This window comes from Procambarus clarkii, chromosome 36 (genome assembly GCF_040958095.1).
Source record: "Procambarus clarkii isolate CNS0578487 chromosome 36, FALCON_Pclarkii_2.0, whole genome shotgun sequence".
Taxonomy (NCBI): domain Eukaryota; kingdom Metazoa; phylum Arthropoda; class Malacostraca; order Decapoda; family Cambaridae; genus Procambarus; species Procambarus clarkii.
Window position 1 is genome coordinate 14933038 of NC_091185.1, and position 16479 is coordinate 14949516.

Here is a 16479-nt window from a genome sequence, read left to right on the forward strand (position 1 = left end):
GTTCCTAGGGAACTTGACAGACTCTAGGATGCTTAAATCTTTCACTAACCCTTGCCATTTTTCTTGTAGGGCAGGTGTTAGAAGATCATCCCAGCCTATCTTTTGTTGCCAACATTCCTGTATTATCATCTTCCCATTAATTAGTATTGGACTTAATAAGCCTAATGGGTCGAAGGGTTTGCTGACTTGTGATAGCAATTTTCTCATTGTTAAGTTAGTGGTATCTGTTTCCACTGACTTGATTGTCAACTGATCGGTTGTCGTGTTCCATTGGACACCTAGTACCTTTGTCATCTCGGGTACTTGGTAGTCGGGAAATTCAGTTGTGATCAGTTGTTTTAATTTGTCATTGTTAGAGACCCAAGACTGGAGAGGCATATTGGCTCCCATTAATTCTCGATTGGCCTCATGGTATATGTCCAACAGCTTACTTTCACTGTTGGCTGTTCCTTGAAAGTTATCCACATACAGGTTTTCGCTAATTTCTGTCTTGTTCGGGCTATTGGACTTCTTCAAGTGCGTATCCAAGGTAGCTTGAAGCAGAAATGGTGAGCTCGTGGCTCCGAACAAAACAGACGCAAACCTATAAGTGATTATTTCACTGTTTGGATCATTAGGATCCTTAATCCATAGGAACTTTGTGTAGTTCCGGTCTTCTTCTTGAAGACCTACCCTAAGGAATGCCTTGCTAATGTCGGCCGTATATGCATAAGTCCCTATACGAAACTTTAACAGCACGTCATAAAGCCTTTGTGTTAGGCTTGGGCCTGTTTGAAGGCAGTCATTTAACGAAACACTATTCTGCCCCATCTTAGCACTGCAATTAAATACTATCCGTAGTGGGGTAGTCGCAGAATCCTTCTGAACATGGTGGTGTGGCAGATAATGTCCTTCCTTTGGGTTATCATTTGTTACAACTTCGATAAATTTGTCATCGAGCTGCTTCTGTATTATTTCATGGTACAACTTCAAGTTCTCAGGTTGTCTTTGTAAACGTAACACCTGTGATCTTAATTGATTTTGTGCCATGAAGTAGTTGATGGGTAGCTGAGGGTGATTCAGCTTCCATGGTAACCTGACCCAGTACTGATTATCTCTGTAGATAACTGAGTCTAGGTATTGTTTATAAGTCCAGTCATCATCTGGACTAGGCTGTTCAGGGACAATGCCGAGAGTTGCCAGGTCCCATAACTTATATACTGGGGGATCAAGCTCATCCTCGGAAATGTCTCTGAGTTGCAGTGGAGACTGTTCTCCTAGTCATGCAACCATTACTGTGTTGGCATGTTGGTGATCCACAGGTGCGGGTTGTTTTAGCCGTAATACTGGGCCTGTTAGTAAATAGCCACCTGCAGATGGTAACACGTTCATACCGTGGTAATCTTCCTTTCCTATGATAAACTTATGGTAGACATCTGATCCCATAAGGATTCCAATATCGGAAAGGTTGTCCGATGTAATGTTATCAGCCAAAGGCATTCCCTTTTCTTCTAGGAATTTGGCTGTTGTTCCTAGACCTTCTATATACAGGTCTGTTGGAAATCTATCTACTACTAGTGCTGGTACTTTTCGTACATAACCTCCTAGTCGTACTGTGGGTCGTACTACCCCGTAAGTTCGGGCTCCTGAGTTAGTCAGGAATCCTTTTATGTTTATCCGTGTCTCCTCTACAGGTGTAAGTTTCAGTTTATCTACCAACTCCTTGGATATAAAGGTCAGTTGGGACCCCTGATCAAATAATCCACGTACGGTGGCTTTATTCTTTCCATTTCTAATGATCAATCGTGCAGTAGGTAGAGCTGATTTATGGTTAGACCTGGTTGTGAAGACACTTATGTCAGGTAACACAGTACAAAGTTTTACTGATGCTGTAGCTCCTTCCTCCTCTTGTGGCTTGGGAGACTTTATACTTGTGTCCCCACAAAGTGCAGTATGGTGTTGACCCTTATGGCACTTAGTGCAGATGCGCATTGCTGTTGTGCAATTGTCGGGATGATGTTCCCTTATACACTTGCTACATCTATATAACTCCTTGAGTCGTTTTATGCGTGTTGCACGATCAGGGTAGCGTCTGCAATTGTACATGGAATGTGATTGCTCACAAAACACACATGGTTTCCAGACATTAACAGTATCTTGAGGAGTCACCGTCTTGGGTGATGCGTTGACTGTAGGTTTGGAAGGACCAACTGCATATGTTCCTACACTGCCCTGATTCCACTTTGTGGAGGGGGAAGATGTTTTAGCTTTGTTTGGAGCACTGTTTGTACTCTGTTGTTTACTATTAGTAGCAGATGTGGGTTTAGATGGTTTTTCTTCTGGATTAACTCTTTCTCGTTCTATGATGGTTTGTAAACCCTTTGTAATCTCATTTACAGTCAAGGATGACTTACCTACTAATACAAACAACTTATCCAGTATGTCCCTGGGTAATTTCCGTGTCATGTGGACTTGTATTATCCAGTCTGACTCATCCAGGTTCACTTTATTTTTAAGTGCCTTGAGTATGGACTCAAGCTCCAATCTGAAGGTTTGGAGTGAGACTGCAGTATTATTTGGAGGTTTAATGTCTAACAGTCTCTGTGTTAGAATTCTGATAGTCCTTTCAGGTTTAGCGTAATTATCTTTCAGGAGTTGCACTGCATTGTCATAATCATCATCTGTGTGATTTAGATTACAGACTACCTGATACGCTTCATCCTTCAAGACACTCTGTAAGTATGTAAACTTTGTTGTTTTTGGCACATTAGCATTAGAATCCACAGAATCGACAAATTTGCTCCAGAAACCGTCCCAACTCTCGTCTTCTCTTCCAGAAAAAGTTGGTAAACTAAGTGATGGCAATTTGACTTCTGGTGCTGTCTGTTTCTGGGAAGTTGTGGTTACAATATTTATATTAGCTTTATGGGCATGGATGATATCATCAAAGTATTGCAACTGTGTAAACATTGTATCTTCATAATCGGAATGTTCTTGTATAACATCTTGTAATGTTTCTCCACCAACACTGGTATTCTGAAGTAAAACTTGATATTCTTTCATTTGTTGCAACACACGGTCATATTTGTTCCGTGCAAGCCTAAGATAATTTTCCAATGCTACATAGTTAACTGGAGTTTGTTTACTTATGTCATCACATGTGCTAATCTGCCGTGATAAATGATCCCTCAATCCTGTGAGGGTTATTTGGACATTTTTGACAGTAGACATTTTGGAAGTACTTGTTAGTCGTATAGACTATATTTAAATATACACTGTAAAATCATACACACTATAATTTGAGTGGTAGACCTGTATCAATGCTGGTATCCGCAAGTTAGCCCATCATTATCACTCTTGGTTGGTACAGAGACACAGGTTAACACTCAAAGGTGAAATGATTATAGTTAAATTGTACTAATGTTATATTGATATCATATTGACAACACAACTCGGGTTGTCTTAAATACTGCATAAAAATATGTACTTGCTAGGTTGTAATATGTGTTCAACACTAGACAAGTGTAAAATTCTTACCCTTACACCAGGTTAGGACAATAAATTAGACTAGGTTGCTGTACAACACCAGCCTAAAATGTTCTACCCTTGTGCAAGAATTAGTAGTAAATGATGTGGCATGCAGTAAATGTTACAGTAATGGCAATAATAATGCAATAATACAAAAAAACATATATAAGTAACTTATAAGTAAAGTAGCCTCTTATCAACCTCTTGTTATGAAATGAAAAAAGCACAATTGTTCCTTTGATACTGTCAGAACAATAATAGTGCTTGTTGTAAGTTCTGTTTGCTATGAGATTGAAAAGTTAGGCTAGAAAATGCAAAAAATATAGCAGTGTCTTCCTGCTATAATGTGTGTAGGTAATATTGCACTATCACTATATGTATGTATAATATCTAGTTCAAAGAACTAAATATAATCCGGTTCGAAGGACCAAACAATGTGGGGAAAATTTCCAGGCAGCTAATCTCTCTTTTCAAATTGATTTAATAAAATAAAGTTATGTCTTATTTATTTTCTTAGTAAGTAAGTATTAATTAAGTGGACTGTATGTACTGGTAAACTGCCTGAAATCTTCTTACACACCATTGGGAGGGACAATTGGTAGCTTAAACCACTTTGTTATGGTCCCTTCTTAAACTACCAATTGTTTACCTTTAAAACTATTATTTCAGTTATTTCATTATAAGTAATTAATTATATCTACTGCTACTGCTATAATGTTTTAGCTGTGCCAGTAGAATGGGCCTAGTAAGGCGTGTAGGTGTAGCCTCAAGATGGGTGTGGCCCTGCCTCTTTGTGCCACGTAATGGCGGCTGGTGGGAAGGACAAGGCTTGGCAAACAAGTAGTTAATTATGTGTATGAACCAACTGTCTGCACAGATTCTTGAAGCTCCTCTCACAATTTACCTGTATGGGATGCAAGGAATTAATCAAAGTTCCCTAAACATATCAATTACAGGTATGACATGAACTGTGAGGGTGGTAATGGGGTACACGTACGGTGTTTTTGGGGATGTCCTACGACATAACCATCTACATATTAATATTAAACAGTGCACTTGAATAATAAACAATACTTGGTAGACGGATACAGATGTCGTTGTGATGTTGTTAGGCTGTGTGGCTGGTGTTGACACGTAAATGGGGTGTCTAGCTGTTACACCAGTTAAGACAGTGTGGTAAGCTCATCCCATGTTTTGTTGTTATTGTATATATGGACGCCTTCCTCCTCGGGGAGACGCTCTTATGCTCTGGTTCCTCACTCAAAGTAATTTTACATTAACAAGGGAACCTAGCTACTATTTGATGTAAATAATTATATTCAATCTTAGTGATTACTTTTTTGTTAACTTTAGATACTAAACTAATCTATTAACAATGTTTCATAATGTAAATATACGATGACTTTGATGACGTCACGGAGTCTCCCATTTTCCATCCTGAAGGGAGTATAGACTAGGGGAGACTGTGTTATTTGTGTGTGTGGTTGTATGTGTGTGTCGGTTTCCCGACAGGTGGTGGCGGCTGGTGGTGGTGGCTGGTGGTGGCGGTGGTGGGTGGTGGCGGCTGGTGGTGGTGAGTGGTGGCGGGTGGCGGCTGGTGGTGGCGGGTGGCGGCTGGTGGTGGTGGGTGGCGGCTGGTGGTGGTGGGTGGTGGCGGTGGTGGGTGGTGGTGGGTGGTGGCGGTGGTGGCGGCTGGTGGCGGCTGGTGGTGGTGGGTGGTGGCTGGTGGTGGTGGGTGGTGGCGAGTGGCGACTGGTGGTGGTGGGTGGCAGCTGGTGGTGGCGGGTGGCGGCTGGTGGTGGCGGGTGGCGGCTGGTGGTGGTGGGTGGCGGCTGGTGGTGGCTGGTGGTGGCGGTGGTGGGTGGTGGTGGGTGGTGGCGGTGGTGGCGGTTGGTGGCGGCTGGTGGTGGTGGGAGGTGGCTGGTGGTGGTGGGTGGTGGCGAGTGGCGACTGGTGGTGGTGGGTGGCAGCTGGTGGTGGTGGGTGGTGGCTGGTGGTAGTGGGTGGTGGCTGGTGGTGGTGGGTGGTAGTGGGTGGTGGCGGGTGGCGGCTGGTGGTGGCGGGTGGCGGCTGGTGGTGGTGGGTGGCAGCTGGTGGTGGTGGATTGCGGCTGGCGGTGGTGGGTGGTGGCGGTGGTGGGCGGTGGCGGGTGGTGGCGGGTGGTGGCGGGTGGTGGCGGTGTTGGCGGCTGGTGGCGGCTGGTGGTGGCGGCTGGTGGTAGCGGGTGGCGGCTGGTGGTGGTGGGTGGCGGCTGGTGGTGGTGGGTGGTGGCTGGTGGTGGTGGGTGGTGGTGGGTGGTGGTGGCTGGTGGTGGCTGGTGGCGGTGGTGGGTGGTGGCGGCTGGTGGCGGCTGGTGGTGGTGGGTGGTGGCGGCTGGTGGTGGTGGGTGGTGGTGGGTGGTGGGTGGTGGCGGGTGGCGGCTGGTGGTGGCGGGTGGCGGCTGGTGGTGGTGGGTGGTGGCTGGTGGTGGTGGGTGGCGGCTGGTGGTGGTGGGTGGTGGCTGGTGGTGGTGGGTGGTGGCGGTGGTGGGTGGTGGTGGGTGGTGGCGGTGGTGGCGGCTGGTGGCGGCTGGTGGTGGTGACGGCTGGTGGCGGCTGGTGGTGGTGGTGGGTGGTGGTGGCTTTTGGTGGTGGCGGGAGGCAGCTGGTGGTGGTGGGTGGTGGCTGGTGGTAGTGGGTGGTGGCGGCTGGTGGTGGTGGGTGACGGCTGGTGGTGGTGGGTGGTGGTGGTGGGTGGTGGTGGTGGCGGTGGTGGGTGGTGGCGGCTGGTGGTGGTGACGGCTGGTGGCGGCTGGTGGTGGTGGCGGGAGGCGGCTGGTGGTGGTGAGTGGTGGCTGGTGGTGGTGGTGGGTGGCGGCTGGTGGTGGTGGGTGGTGGCTGGTGGTGGTGGGTGGTGGTGGGTGGTGGTGGGTGGTGGCGGGTGGTGGCGGGTGGTGGCGGTGGTGGGTGGTGGTGGGTGGTGGCGGTGGTGGCGGCTGGTGGCGGCTGGTGGTGGTGGGTGGTGGCGGGTGGTGGTGGGTGGTGGCGGGTGACGGCTGGTGGTGGCGGGTGGCGGCTGGTGGTTGTGGGTGGTGGCTGGTGGTGGTGGGTGGTGGCGGCGGGTGGCGGCAGGTGGTGGCGGCTGGTGGTGGTGTTTGGCGGCTGGTGGTGGTGGGTGGTGGCTGGTGGTGGTGGGTGGTGGTGGGTGGTGGCGGTGGTGGGTGGTGACGGCTGGTGGTGGTGGGTGGTGGCTGGTGGTGGCGGTGGTGGGTGGTGGCGGCTGGTGGCGGCTGGTTGTGGTGGGTGGTGGCGGGTGGCGGCTGGTGGTGGCGGATGGCGGCTGGTGGTGGTGGGTGGCGGCTGGTGGTGGTGGGTGGTGGCGGTGGTGGGTGGTGGTGGGTGGTGGCGGTGGTGGGTGGTGGTGGGTGGTGGCGGTGGTGGCGGCTGGTGGCGGCTGGTGGTGGTGGGTGGTGGCTGGTGGTGGTGGCGAGTGGCGACTGGTGGTGGTGGATGGCAGCTGGTGGTGGCTGGTGGTGACGGTGGTGGGTGGTGGTGGGTGGTGGCGGTGGTGGTGGCGGGTGGCGGCTGGTGGTGGAGGGTGGCGGCTGGTGGTGGTGGGTGGCAGCTGGTGGTGGCTGGTGGTGGCGGTGGTGGGTGGTGGTGGGTGGTGGCGGTGGTGGCGGCTGGTGGCGGCTGGTGGTGGTGGGTGGTGGCTGGTGGTGGTGGGTGGTGGCGAGTGGCGACTGGTGGTGGTGGGTGGCAGCTGGTGGTGGTGGGTGGTGGCTGTTGGTGGTGGGTGGTGGCTGGTGGTGGTGGGTGGTGGCTGGTGGTGGTGGGTGGTAGTGGGTGGTGGCGGTGGTGGGTGATGGCGGCTGGTGGCGGCTGGTGGTGGTGGGTGGTGGCTGGTGGTGGCGGGAGGCGGCTGGTGGTGGTGGGTGGCAGCTGGTGGTGGTGGGTGGCGGCTGGTGGTGGTGGGTGGCGGCTGGTGGTGGTGGGTGGTGGCTGGTGGTGGTGGGTGGTGGCGGTGGTGGGTGGTTTTGGGTGGTTTTGGGTGGTGGCGGTGTTGGCGGCTGGTGGCGGCTGGTGGTGGCGGGTGGCGGCGGGTGGCGGCTGGTGGTGGTGGGTGGTGGTGGTGGGTGGTGGCGGTGGTGGGTGGTTTTGGGTGGTTTTGGGTGGTGGCGGTGTTGGCGGCTGGTGGCGGCTGGTGGTGGCGGGTGGCGGCGGGTGGCGGCTGGTGGCGGCGGGTGGCGGCTGGTGGTGGTGGGTGGCGGCTGGTGGTGGTGGGTGGTGGCTGGTGGTGGTGGGTGGTGCTGGGTGGTGGTAGGTGGTGGTGGGTGGTGGTGGCTGGTGGCGGTGGTGGGTGGTGGCGGTTGGTGGCGGCTGGTGGTGGTGGGTGGTGGCGGCTGGTGGTGGTGGGTGGTGGGTGGTGGCAGCGGGTGGCGGCTGGTGGTGGTGGGTGGTGGTGGGTGGTGGCGGCGGGTGGCGGCGGGTGGCGGCCAGCTGGGACACACCCTTCACCACTGAAGGTCTGAGCACAACTAACCATGTGCCTCTCTCTCCACCAGCCCTGTCGGAAAATCCGACACCATTTAATATCATACAGATAATAGCTGTATTGTATAAACAAGTTAACCCATAGAAAACGTAACTTGTAGTGGAATTACCGTCTATAGAAAACGGGATATCATTACCACATACTATTATAATTCACCACCTATTATGGTGGGAATTATTCTTAAATACATTAGTCTTTGGACTTTACCATCATAAAACATTTCATATAAATTAACTTAATTATCAATATTAAAGTAGAGTAAATGTGACCCTTCTATCACTTTCTGTCATCTGGACAATGTAAGCCAGGCGTCAGGGAGGAAGGAGGGGCAGCCATTGTTATTGTCACTCCGAGACGCGTGGAGCAAATTTGGCTCCTATTATATCTGGACAATGTCGGCCAGTAGCGTCAGTAGTATGGAGTGTTAGACATTGCCATTGTTTATACTGAGACCAGAGGCGCAGGGAGCAATTCTGCTCCTGTTAATTTTACTTGGACGTAGTGTTATGGAAACCAAAGGTGTACCAATATCAACACGCTGTCAACAAATCAAGTTAAGTGTTCTTCCGAAACCCATGTATCTTTCATTTATGGCCATTAACCCTTAAAGTGCGCATCACGTCATATGAAGTGTAAATCGTTTTACCAGTCAACTGCGCTTCACATCATATGACGATTATGGGTACCGCGCACGATTTGAATGGCCCGCGGTGTAGCTGGGGGTCGCATACGCTGCCCAGGGGCTCTAGTAAACAGCGGCCATTTTGAAAAAAATTCCCGCTCACGAACTGAAGGCATGGGAGGCCTCAGTTTAGCGAGAGTCACCATGGCGAGCGCACGGTCAAACGCCTCACGAGCACGCACAACTCAGTCCCTCACCCCAGAGCAAATAGCCCACGAATTATTCTCTGAAGGTGAGGAAAGTGTGTTTGATGATTCAGACAACAATGAGGATTATACACAGTTGTCGGGTGATAGTTGCAGCAGCAGTGAGAGTGAGAATGACCTCCATGCCATGGCGAGGCCTCTACGCTCACCCATGCCTCCTCGGCCAGTTTCTACCCCAATTCTACCACGACCTCACAGTTCCTGTGGATATTTTCTGTTTGAGGGTGACGAGTCAGATGGAGGTGACTCCTTTTCTGGGTTTAGTGACTCAGATCAAAGTTTTATTGAGCCTGTGGCTGGTACCAGTGGTGTAACTGGGCGAGAAATTGTCGCATCAGCAGCATCTCGCCCGGCCAAGTGCCACCGCATGGCACCACATGAGGGACCAAGACCCTCGTGTTCACGTGCATCCACCTCACGTGCATCCACCTCACGTGCACCCACCTCACGTGCACCCACCTCACGTGCACGTAGCCGCCGTGCTTCTCGCAGACGGTATTCAGCTCCTGGTCGCCGGTATGCATCGCTTCCTCGCCGTCTTTCCTCTGCATCTCGCAGGACGCCTGGTGTACTTGAGTGGAGTAATGGTGACGATTTTATTCCTAATATTCCTCACTTTGACGATAAAGATGTAGGGATTACAAACCTTTTCCCTAATCAAGGTGAGGATGGAATATTTTACAGCATTCTATGATGAACCACTCATGGAATACATTGTAAACCAAACGAACCTGCATGCTGCTTACCTGATTGAGAGGGAAATCACAGAATCTTCACGACTGCAGCGTTGGAAAAATACCACAGTTGCGGAAATGTATGTGTTTTTGGCACTCTGTTTGTTGATGAAGCACTGTCACAAACATGCAATAAGTGACTATTGGAGCAAGGACAAGACAATACCAACACCTTTATTCGGGAAATATATGTCACGAGACAGGTTTCAGATACTCCTCAGGTGTCTACATTTTGGAAGTGTTCAGGACCGAACACCTGATGATAGACTGTGGCGAGTGAGGCACTACATGAATGATGTTATTGGAAAATTCAGAGATTTTTACGTACCAGCACAGAAGCTGGTGGTTGATGAATCTCTCGTACTTTTCAAGGGACGTGTTCCATTCAAACAGTACATTCCCTCAAAACGAAACCGATTTGGCCTGAAATTTTTTGTTCTTTGTGATTGTGAGACAGGATACGTGTTACACATGATTCTGTACTCGGCTAGTGATGTAGACATTCCCGGTAACGACGAACATGGATTCTCGGGGAGTGTAGTGAAGACCATCATGGCTCCGTGGATGAACAAGGGACACATTTTATACACAGATAATTACTATAGTAAAGCCACAACGAAGGAAAATGCCTGTGTTTGACAACGACATTGCAGTTGGTGAGTGTCAGAGAAGGAAAAGTGATAACATTCTGTCAGTTCGGTGGAAAGACAAAAGAGAGGTGAACTTGTTGACAACAATTCATGATGGAACAATGGTGAACAGTGGGAAAGTGAGCCATAAAACAAACGCACCACTATATAAGCCAGACTGTGTTTTAGACTATAATATCAACATGCGGTTGATTGATAAATCAGACATGATGATTGGCACTGCAGAGTGTGTGCGGAAGACATGTAGGTGGACGAAAAAAGTGTTCTTCCATCTTGTGGACATGAGCATGCTGAACTGTTTCAACATGTACCTTGTGAGAACTGGACGTAAGCCCACTTTCCGTGACTTTGTATTTGATGCTGCAATACAGTTATTTGGAAAGTTTGCAAAAGATGTCCCAGGTATTCAGCGGCCCATCATAAACCCACTGTTGTAGCATGCTGGTACTCCACGCCTCGCTCACACTGAAGGCTTCCTAGCACACAAACTTAAGTATTTGCCACCAGCTGGGAAGCGTGCAATAGCCCAACGTGATTGCTTGGTGTGTAAAACAACGACACGTAGAGACAAGAAACGGAAGCTTGTGCAAACATGGTGTGAAACGTGTGGTATCCCATTATGTGCTGTCGACTGCTTCAATGACTACCACAGTCTAGAAATCTTCTAAGTGTGCTTCAAAGTGTGTATAGCGTGTGCGAGTGTGTAAATATGTAAACATATAAGCAGATAGCGTGTTCGTGTGTGTAAATATATACAAATATAAGCAGAACATACAATATAATAGACTGTAATGACATATTATATTGCCGTAATTGAAAACATTTGTGTGCGCCTGTGTATACTCAAATATGCAACAATTATTGATACAAAATATGTTCAAACAGTATTTGAAACACAATTAGTGAAAAAAAATTAGATAAAATGTGCTTAGACATTGTAAATAAATAGCGCGAAAATATATTTGTGGCAACTCTGGCTGTTTGAGGACCGCGCGCAACACCTCTGGGGCGCATACTGCATGAGCGAACATGCAGATTGTGACGTCATCACCGAGCTTTCCGGCTCTATTGCAACAAAAGTAAGTACAATAGAATTTTTTTTTTTCCCGTGATCAGTGAACAGAACTTAACAGATTAGCAAAAAAAAAAAAAAATTTTTTTTTTCAAAATGACATGCGCCTGTGCGAATGGCAGGATATTAGACCCCGAGCATGTTAAGGGTTAATGTCATTATATAGGGTGATCCGGTTAGAGCACGTGGTAGCCTCAAACTAAAGGTAATTAAGCCAGGTCTTCATTGTTCCATGTACAGTATTTTCTCTGATATACCTGTCATATATAGGATTCTGGCTTTACAGCTAGCGCCCTTTTGACAGGTCAAGACGAGGAAGCATGCTTTGTGCATCAGTTACCAGGGTGATGGAAGCTACCTCAAAGAGGGAAAATGTGGTGTCTACACCCTAGTTATACCTGGTGGACTAACCTGCTGTACTATAACAAGGAATACTACAAATGTGTGTAGTGTGTATAATAATGTGATGATAATGTGTAATGTGTATAAATGTGCTACACAAGGAATGGTACGATTTTTGCGAAGAAGGAAATTACAGGAAAAAGATATGAAATAAAATGTGACCAACAACTCCTGGCCTTCTTAAGTGATTGTGGTATATCTGAAAACCTGAACCCAACCAATGCCAGTACTTAAAATAACTCTTTCAGTGCCTGAGCCTAACCTAACTTAATCTAACTTTGTCTAAGGTGCTGTCTCTGCCTTACCTTTTACCTAATGTTCTCTCATTCATATAATTTCCTAAATAATCCATCAAGTCTCCATGCACTTATGCAAGCATCTACCTCAGTTTCATTGTAAAATTTTACTCTTAAATCTAATCTTACCCTATTCCAATTATATTTTAAATTTATTTGTATTGATCTATATCATTTATTGAAATCAATTATTGATCTCATTTTTGTTCTTTTAATTAAATTCATACTAATTATAAGTTAAAACTAAGCTTAATAAAAAAATTTATCTTTAAGATTATTTTACTTTACAATTATCATTTGTCAAATTTTTTTATACATTCATCTTGTCAGTCTCTACTGATTTTTTGTTCTCTCCACCAAACTTGTGTATCCTCCATGGCTATCTAGTGACCTTAATTCTACCTCTAATTGTTTCAATTCTTTTGTTTACTTGCATTTATTGTTGTGTTTTGCCATAATTATTCTCTAATTTAGCAGACTCAATACTTTGTAAGCTCTTATTGTATTGTTATATTATTATATTGTTGTGTTTTGCTATAATTACTTTCAATTTTACAGCAGATTTGCTTTCATCTGTTCCTGTAACTGCTCATCTTATTGTATCGTGACATTCTTATCTATATTGATATATATTATCTATCTATTGTTACTTACAGTGTACCTGAGAGCACTTGTAAGCAATCTACCTCATTTTTCATTTTTGATCAATTTGTTTTTGTATTGCTTAGTCTTGTTTATATTTTTGTTTTGTATATCTATATCTTGTGTTTTGTATAGTCCATGTTTATATGTTTTTTCTTTAATCACATTTATTACCTAGGTTGCCTAGCCTAGCCATACTCCCTTACTCCATTGTACCCCTGTAAGCCCCTTTTGTGTTTGTTTTGCACAGTATTGTGTACATTTTTTTTTTTTTTTGTTTTTGTTTTTTTTCCCCCTATTTTATAGCTTATTTCTACCTTGTAATCTGCCTTTCTTTCCTTGTTTTTCCTGCATTCAGCTTTTTTTAATGCAGTCAAGTATAGACCCAGAACTTAATCTCTTATCCACTATCTATGACAATAATCACTTTAATGATCTAAATTGCAGATATTTTGCAGCACATGATGTAAACAATGTAGTAACTCATAATCACAATATCTCTGTAATCAATTTGAATGTTAGATCCCTAGGTAAACACTTCGATGATGTTAGTGCCTTGATTGAAACTATTGACAACAAATTCTCTTTTATTATACTTACTGAAACATGGTTGAAAGAGGATACCACTCAACTCTTTAACATGCCTAACTACTCAGCAATTCACAACTGTCGTCAACTTCAGAGAGGTGGTGGCGCTGCTCTTTACTACCACCAGGAACTAACATGCTTAAAAGAAATTAGAACTAGAGACTGCTATGGGGAGTATATCTTCGCCAGCTTCAGAGTCAAGGGTGCCGAGTCTGTCCTGTCTGTGGGTGCAGTTTGTAGAATTCCTAACACTGATGTGTCCGAATTCAACTCAAACCTTAGAAATCTAATACTTGATAACAGACTGAACAAAAACCACCTAATTATTGCAGGGGACTTTAATATTGACCTCTGCGAGCCAGAACACCCTACTGCTGTTAGCTTCCTCAACTGTATGAAATCCTGCTTCCTCATACCCTTAATCACTAGACCTACTAGAATCACTGATAGCACTGCCACGACTCTAGATCACATCTGGACAAACATAACCTCTCCGCTTACTTCAGGTATAATCACCGATAGCACTACAGACCATTACCCCACATTTCTCTTAACTAACATTAGCAAACCACCTCTTGAGTCAAGAGAGATACGTTTTAGACTACACAATGAAACTGCTATAGACAATTTTATAACTGCTACTGATAATGTCAACTGGGAGTCCGAGTTAGGTAACATAGAGGACATCAACCTAGCAGTTCAATCTTTTCTTCAAAAAACTCTTAGCCTTTATAATACCCACTGTCCTATGCTTACAAAACAAGTCACAACCAAAAGGCTTAACAATCCCTGGCTTACAAAGGGAATACTTAAATCTATTAATAAAAAACATGACCTTGAGAAGAAGTATAGGTTAGGAATTGTCTCCAAAGAATTCTCAAAGAATTACTCATTATTGCTATCTAAGATAATTAGACGAGCCAAAACTAAATACTATGAAGATAAATTTACCCAAATAAAGAGCAACATTAAACAAACTTGGAGAACAATTTCACAAATATTGGGATCAAAGAAGTCTATAATTAACAAACCAACACTCCTGTCTAATAACGATGGTCAGCTTTCAGCCTCGGATTCTGCTATTGAGTTCAATAGGTTCTTCTCTTCCATTGGTTCATCCCTTGCTAATGATATTCCATCTTCCAGTACTGACATTAAGGACTATCTTACAGGTAACTATCCACAGTCTCTGTACCTAAAGCCTATTAATTCCACTGACGTCAATGAGATAATCCTTTCCCTTAAAACCAAGTCTGGTGCCCTTGAGGAGATACCAACTTTAATCTACAAAAAAGCCTCCAGATCTTTAACCCCTGCTATTGCTTTGCTCTTCAACAAGTCACTTGAACTCCAAACCTTTCCAGATATTCTAAAAAAAAGCGAGAGTAACGCCTGTCCACAAATGTGGTGATCTCACAGATGTTAACAACTACAGACCTATATCAATCCTGCCAAACTTGTCAAAAATTTTTGAAAAACTAATCTATAAGCAGCTTTACTCATATCTAGCCAAACTCAATATACTTAGCCCTTGCCAATATGGCTTCAGGCCCAAAAAAAGCACTAACGATGCACTTATTAGTATGCTTAACTCGATTCATACAGCTCTTGATAAAAATGAGTTCCCTGTTGGGTTATTTGTGGACCTGCGTAAAGCTTTCGATACTGTCAACCACCAAAACCTTCTTCTTAAATTACATCATTATGGTGTCAGAGGACACTCCCTACAATACCTCAAATCCTACCTTACTGACAGGCTCCAATGTGTTTCTGTGAATAATACAATTTCTCCCACACTACCCATCAACATTGGTGTTCCCCAGGGCAGCATACTTGGCCCTCTCCTCTTTCTCATCTACATTAATGACCTTCCAAATGCCTCCCAACACCTCAAACCAATTCTATTTGCTGATGACACAACCTTCATTTACTCCAGTCCTGATCCCCTTGCTCTAAATGCCACAGTAAATACTGAGCTTAATAAAGTCCATCTGTGGCTAACTGCCAACAAACTCACCCTTAACATTGACAAAACTTTCTATATTCTGTTTGGCAATAAATCCTCTAATCAAATAAATCTCAAAATAAACAATACCCAAATTTGTAACAAATTAGATGGCAAATTCCTTGGCATTCTCATTGACCACAAGCTGAATTTCCAGGGACACATTCTAAACATATCAAAAAAAGTTTCAAAAACTGTGGGCATTCTTTCTAAGATCAGATATTATGTACCACGCCCTGCCCTGGTAACTCTCTATTACTCCCTTATCTATCCATATCTCAACTATGGTATTTGTGCTTGGGGCTCTACTACCCAAAATCACTTACGTCCTCTAATTACTCAACACAAAGCTGCTATTAGGACAATATCCAATTCTGGCCCCAGACATCACTCGGTACCCCTACTCAAATCTCTGAATATGTTAGACATTAAGTCACTGCACATTCTCTCATGTGTATTGTACATATATAAAACGCTAAACTATAATGCCAATCCTGATCTCAAAAGCTTCATAGAAGGTTGTAACAGAACCCATGAGCACCACACCAGAAATAAATACAGTTTTGATCTTCCTAGAGTACGACTAAATCAAACCAGAAATGCTCTACAAATCAAGGGGCCCAGAATGTGGAATGACCTTCCCAACCATGTTAAAGACTGTACCTCTCTCAACCAGTTTAAGTTAAAAACGAAGCTATACCTAATAAATTCCATGTAACCCACCTTACCCCCCTGTTGTCAACCCATGTATATTTTTTGTTTTTTTGTTTTTCAAATCAACGCTGTTTGAATGTAATTTTCTGTAATAATTTGTAATTGTATTTGTGCTGCTTTTTCAACAATGTTCCCCCCTCTTTTACCTCTATTTTTTATATGTACTCATCACCTCTTTTCTTTTTACCCATTAGTTTTAAGCTGTAGTCATTAATGTTTTTCCTGCCCGAAACGCTTTGTGTAATAGTGGCTTTAGGCATTGTATGTACTAGCTCTATCTATAAAGCCAACAAACTTTGTAAATCTCTTTATGTATGTACCTTACCTAAATAAAGATTATTATTATTATTATTATTATTATTATTATTATTATTATTATTATTATTATTATTATAAGATAAGGAACCTCTTCAATGTATGTAGTCTAATACTGTAGTTTGATTGGCTG